This window comes from Leopardus geoffroyi, chromosome B2 (genome assembly GCF_018350155.1).
Source record: "Leopardus geoffroyi isolate Oge1 chromosome B2, O.geoffroyi_Oge1_pat1.0, whole genome shotgun sequence".
Classification (NCBI taxonomy): Eukaryota; Metazoa; Chordata; class Mammalia; order Carnivora; family Felidae; genus Leopardus; species Leopardus geoffroyi.
In genome coordinates, this window is record NC_059332.1 from 29,317,379 (window position 1) to 29,323,616 (window position 6,238).

General features: G+C 38.2%; 1 non-coding gene and 1 pseudogene across 1 annotated transcript; one reads left to right on the forward strand and one right to left on the reverse strand.

The window, feature by feature from the left end:
* The first annotated feature begins 530 nt into the window (after window positions 1–530).
* On the forward strand, window positions 531–2,238 carry LOC123609551 (annotated as a pseudogene).
* A 1,507-nt stretch (window positions 2,239–3,745) lies between these two features.
* LOC123610033 lies at window positions 3,746–3,849 on the reverse strand. The gene has a single exon (XR_006718068.1). It is a non-coding gene; the product is annotated as a U6 spliceosomal RNA (small nuclear RNA).
* Between the last annotated feature and the right edge of the window lie 2,389 nt (window positions 3,850–6,238).

Sequence of the window (6,238 nt, forward strand, 5' to 3'; positions counted from 1 at the left end):
AGCACCAAAAACTATAAGATATTCAGGAATAAACCTAATCAAGGAAGTAAAAGATCTGTACACTAAAAACCATGGAAAGCTTATGAAAGAAACTGAAGATATAAAGAAATGGAAAAACATCCCATGCTCATGGATTGGAAAAACAAATATTGTTAAAATGTCAATACTACCCAAAGCAATCTACACATTCAGTGCAATCCCTATCAAAATTATGCCAGCATTCTTTACAGAGCTAGAACAAACAATCCTAAGCAAAATTAGTCAGTCAGAGAAAGACAAATATCATGTGACTTCACTCATATGAGGAATTTAAGATACAAAACAGATGAACATAAGGGAAGGGAAGCAAAAATAATATAAAAACAAGGAGGGGAACAAAACATAAAAGACTCTTAAATACAGAGAACAAACTGAGGGTTGCTGGAGGAGTTGTGGGGGGGGGATGGGCTAATGGGTAAAGGGCATTAGGGAGGACACTTGTTGGGATGAGCACTGGGTGTTATACTATGGGATGAATCACTGGAATCGACTCCTGAAATCATTATAGCACTATATGTTAACTAACTTAGATGTAAACTTAAAAATAAATTTTAAAAATATTTTTTAAATAAAATTATTTCTGTCACACATGGCCCAATTTCATATGTAGAAAAACTTAAACTTTTTTACAACAGATTTGTCACCAGAACACAGGTGTCATGAAAACCACCACTAAACCTAAGCCAAAATGGGAAAAGAAGACTAATATCAACATCATAGTTATTGAATATGTAGATTCAGGCAAGTCTACCACTCCTGGTCATCTGATCTAAACATGTGGTAGAATCAACAAAAGAACTATTGAAAATTTTGATAAGGGGGCATTCAAGATGAGAATGGGCTTCTTTAAGTATGCCTGGGTCTTGAGTAAACTGAAAGCAATGGTGAATGTGGTATCACCATTAATATCTCCCTGTGGAAATTCAAGACCAGCAAGTGTTATGTGACCATCATCGATGCCACAGGGCACAGACTTTATAAAAAAAAAAATCTCAAGCCAACTGTACTGTCCTAATTTTTGCTGCTGTTGGTGAATTTGAAGCTGGTATCATGAATGGCAGACCCATGAGCATGCCCTTCTGGCTTACACACTGGGTGTGAAACAACCATTTGTTGGTGTTAACAAAATGGATTCCACTGAGCCACCCTACAGCTGGAAGAGATACGAGGAAATGGTTAAGAAAGTCATCACCTACATTAAGAAAATTGGCTACCATCCCAGTAGCATTTGTGCCAATTTTTGGTTGGAATGGTGACAACATGCTCCAGCAAAGTGCTAACATGCCTTCTTTCAAAGGATGGAAACTCACCTATAAAGATGGCAATTCCAGTGGAACCATGCTGCTTGAAGCTCTGGATTGCATTCTGCCACCAACTTGTCCCACTAACAAGCCCTTGTGTCTGTCCCACCAGGACATCTACAAAATTGATTGTATTGATACTGTCCCTGTGGGCCAAGTGGAGACTAGTGTTCTTAAACCTGCTATGGTGGTCACTTCTGCTCTACTGAATGTTAGAACTGAGGTAAAGTCTGTTGACATGCACCATGAGACTTTGAGTGAGACTCTTCCTGGGGAAAATATAGACTTCAATGTCAAGAACATATCTGTCAAATATGTTCATCATGGCAATGTGGCTGATGATAGCAAAAATGACCCATCAATGGAAGCAGCTAGCTTCCAGGATAATCACCTGAACCATCCAGGCCAAATCAGTGCTGGATATACAACTGTGCTGGATTTTCACACAGCTTACACTACTTGTAAGTTGCTGAGCTGGAGAAGATTGATCATCATTCTGGAAAAAAGCTGGAAGATGGCCCCAGGTTATTGAAATCTGGTGACGCTGCCATTGTTTGTATGGTTCCTGGCAAGCCTATGTGTGTTGAGAGCATCTCTGACTACCCTCTTCTGGGCCATTTTGCTGTTTGTGACATGAGACAGACGATTGCTGTAGGTGTCATCAAAGCAGTGGACAATAAGATAGCTGGAGCTGGCAAAGTCACCAGGTATGTCCAGGAAGCTCAGAAGGCTAAATGAATATTATCCCCAATACCTGCCACCCCAGTCTTAATTAGTGGTGGAAGAATGGTCTCAGAACAGTTTGCATCAATTGGCAATTTCAGTTTAATAGTAAAGGACTGTGGCACAAAAACAGACACACAGACCAATGGAATAGAATAGAAACCCCAGAACTAGACCCACAAACGTACGGCCAACTAATCTTTGACAAAGCAGGAAAGAACATCCAATGGAAAAAAGACAGTCTCTTTAACAAATGGTGGTGGGAGAACTGGACAGCAACATGCAGAAGGTTGAAACTAGACCACTTTCTCACACCATTCATAAAAATAAACTCAAAATGGATAAAGGACCTGAATGTGAGACAGGAAACTATCAAAACCCTAGAGGAGAAAGCAGGAAAAGACCTCTCTGACCTCAGCCGTAGCAATCTCTTACTCGACACATCCCCAAAGGCAAGGGAATTAAAACCAAAAATGAATTACTGGTACCTTATGAAGATAACTTCTGCACAGCAAAGGAAACCAACAAAACTAAAAGGCAACCAACGGAATGGGAAAAGATATTTGCAAATGACATATCGGATAAATGGCTAGTATCCAAAATCTATAAAGAGCTCACCAAACTCCACACCCGAAAATCGAATAGCCCAGTGAAGAAATGGGCAGAAAACATGAATAGACACTTCTCTAAAGAAGACATCTGGATGGCCAACAGGCACATGAAAAGATGCTCAACGTCGCTCCTTATCAGGGAAATACAAATCAAAACCACACTCAGATATCACTTCACGCCAGTCAGAGTGGCCAAAATGAACAAATCAGGAGACTATAGATGCTGGAGAGGATGTGGAGAAACGGGAACCCTCTTGCACTGTTGGTGGGAATGCAAACTGGTGCAGCCACTCTGGAAAACAGTGTGGAGGTTCCTCAGAAAATTAAAAATAGACCTACCCTATGATCCAGCAGTAGCACTGCTAGGAATTTACCCAAGCGATACAGGAGTACTGATGCATAGGGGCACTTGTACCCCAATGTTCATAGCAGCACTCTCAACAATAGCCAAATTATGGAAAGAGCCTAAATGTCCATCAACTGATGAATGGATAAAGAAATTGTGGTTTATATACACAATGGAGTACTACATGGCAATGAGAAAGAATGAAATATGGCCCTTTGTAGCAACGTGGATGGAACTGGAGAGTGTGATGCTAAGTGAAATCAGCCATACAGAGAAAGATACCATATGTTTTCACTCTTATGTGGATCCTGAGAAACTTAACAGAAACCCATGGGGGAGGGGAAGGAAAAAAAAAAAAAAAAAAAAGAGGTTAGAGTGGGAGAGAGCCAAAGCATAAGAGACTCTTAAAAACTGAGAACAAACTGAGGGTTGATGGGGGGTGGGAGGGAGGAGAGGGTGGGTGATGGGTATTGAGGAGGGCACCTTTTGGGATGAGCACTGGGTGTTGTATGGAAACCAATTTGACAATAAATTTCATATATATTGAAAAATAAATAAATAAAAACTCAAGTCAGGTCATATAAAAAAAAAATAATAATAGTAAAGGACTGGTTAATGATAACAATGCACTGTAAAACCTTCAGATGGATAGGAGAATGTTTTGTGGACCACTTGGGTTGTGTTCGTGTGTGTGTGTGTGTGTGTGTGTGTGTTATCTTTAAGTTACTAGTTTTTAAAATCGGTACTTTTGGCATATCATCCTTGCACATGGGGCCATGCTGATCTTCTCTGCATCGCTCCAACTTTCATATATACTACCAAAGCAAGCCCTAAAATCAGTACTTTTTAATGGAAAAAACTTCACCAAAAATCTGTCACAGAATTTGAGACCCACTAAAGCAATAGTTTAATAAAAAAAAAAAAAACTTAAAGATTATACACACACACAAACTATTAGAACCAATAAATGAAATCAGCAAAACTATAGGATAAAAATCAACACATACATATCAGTTGCATTTCTAAAAAGTAACAATGAACTATCAGAAAAGGAAATTAAGAAAACAATTCCAATTACAATAGCATCAAGAAGAATAAAACAAATAGAAATAAACTTAGCCAATGAATGAAAGATTACAAAATGTTGCTGAAAGAACAAGTAAATGGAAACACATCTCATGTTCATGTTTTGAAAGGCTTAATATTGTTAACATATCAATACTACCCAAGAGATCTACAGATTTAATGCAATTTAATTCAAAACGACAATGGCATTTTTTGCAGAAACATCCCAAAATTCATATGGAATCACAAGGGAACCCAGAGCCAAAACAATCTTGAAATAAGAACAGAGTTGGAGATCATGCATTTCCCGATTTCAAAACATATTACAAATCTTCAGTGATAAAAACACTGTGGCACTGGCACAAGGACAGACATATAGACTAATGGAGTAGAATAGATACCCCCCCCCCAAAAAAATCCTCAAATGTTTGTTCAAGTGATTTTTGACAGAGGTGCAAAGACCATTCAATGGGGAAAGGAACTTTTCCAACACATGGTGCTGGAAAAAACTTGATATCCACATACAAAAGAATGAAATTGTACCCTTATATCTAACATCAAACAGAAAAAATAACTCAAAATAGGTCAGAGACTTAAAACTATAAAACTCTTAAAAGAAACCCAGGGCAAAAGCTTCACAACATTGGATTTGGCAATGACATCTTATATTTGACACCAAATGCATAGGCAACAAAAGAAAAAAAATAGTTAAATCATACTTCATGATAATTTTGTACATTGAAAGACAGTAGCAACAGAGTAAAAAGGGAACCCACAGAGAGGGGAGAAAATATTTGCAAATAATATATCTGATAACAGATATCCAGAATATATCCAGAATATATAAAGAACTCCTAAAACTCAACAACAACAACAACAACAACAACCACAAGAAAAACAAAAACCCAATTCAAAAACGGTCAAAGGACTTGAAAAGACATTTCTCTGGAAAAGATATACAAATAACCAACAAGCACATGAAAAGATGTTCAATGTCACTATTCATTAGGGCAGTGCAAATCAAAACTACAATGAGATCTCACTTCACACCTATTAGGGTGGTTTCTATTAAAAAACACAAAACAGGGGCGCCTGGGTGGCGCAGTCGGTTAAGCGTCCGACTTCAGCCAGGTCACGATCTCGCGGTCCGGGAGTTCGAGCCCCGCGTCGGGCTCTGGGCTGATGGCTCAGAGCCTGGAGCCTGTTTCCCATTCTGTGTCTCCCCCTCTCTCTGCCCCTCCTCCCGTTCATGCTCTGTCTCTCTCTGTCCCAAAAATAAATAAACGTTGAAAAAAAAATTAAAAAAAAAATAAATAAAAATAAAAAAATAATAATAATAAAAAACACAAAACAAACAAAAAAAGAGTTCTGGCCAGGATGTGGAGAAATTAGAACCCTTGATCACTACTGGTGAGAATGTAAAATGGAACAGCCACTGTGGGAAACAGTGGTATGGTGTTTCCTTGAAAAATTAAAGGTAGAATATGATACAGTAATTCCACTTCTGGGTATATGCCAAAAGAACTAAAACCAGAGTCTCAAAGACAGATATTTGTACACCAATGTTCATAGCAGCATTATTCAGCATTACAGCTAAAACATGGAAGCAATCCTAGTATCCATTGACAGATGAATGGATAGGCAAAATGCAATCTACATACAAAAGGATATTCAGCCTTAGAAAGGAAGGAAATTATGCCATGTGCTGTAACATAAATGAACATTGAGCATATTATGCTAAGTGAAATAAGGCAACCCACAAAAGGACAAATATTCTATGATTCCACTTAATATGAGGTACATAAAGTAGTCAAAATCATAGAAAGTAGAATGGTGGTTTCCAGGGGATGGGGGAATGGGGAATTACTGTTTGATGAGTAAAGAGTTTCAGTTTTACATAATAAAATGAGTTATGGAGATCAATGATGGTGATGGTTGCACATTATGAATGTATTTAATACTACTGAATATTCACTTAAAATGGTAAATTTATGTCATCTGTATCTTACCACATATTTTAAATCAGAAAAAAAAATGTTTTTCAATATTTACTTATTTCTGAGAGAGAAAGAGACAGAGACAGAGCACGAGCAGGGAAGGGGCAGAGAGAGAGAGACACAGAATCCGAAGCAGGCTCCAGGCTCTGAGCTGTC